We start from the raw sequence: 528 nt of genomic DNA on the forward strand, positions 1-528 counted from the left end.
AAAGACATAACAGTAATAACAAATCAATATAGACAGATCAATAATTACAAATCAATATAGAAGAACAATAATAACAAATCAATACAGACAGAACAGTAATAACAAATCAATATAGGCAGAACAATAATAACAATTCAATAAAGACATAACAGTAATAACAAATCAATATAGACAGAACAATAATAACAAATCAATATAGACAGAACAATAATAACAAATCAATATAGACAGAACAATAATAACAAATCAATATAGACAGAACAATAATAACAAATCAATATAGACAGAACAATAATAACAATTCAATAAAGACATAACAGTAATAACAAATCAATATAGACAGATCAATAATAACAAATCAATAAAGACATAACAGTTATAATAAATCAATATAGACAAAACAGTATTTACAAATCAATAAAGACAAAACAGTAATAACAAATCAATACAGACAGAACAGCAATAACAAATTAATATAGACAGAACAATTCAATAAAGACATAACAGTAATAACAAATCAATAAAGAC

Source organism: Mizuhopecten yessoensis, unplaced genomic scaffold, assembly GCF_002113885.1.
Source record: "Mizuhopecten yessoensis strain PY_sf001 unplaced genomic scaffold, ASM211388v2 scaffold8573, whole genome shotgun sequence".
In the NCBI taxonomy this organism is placed as follows: domain Eukaryota; kingdom Metazoa; phylum Mollusca; class Bivalvia; order Pectinida; family Pectinidae; genus Mizuhopecten; species Mizuhopecten yessoensis.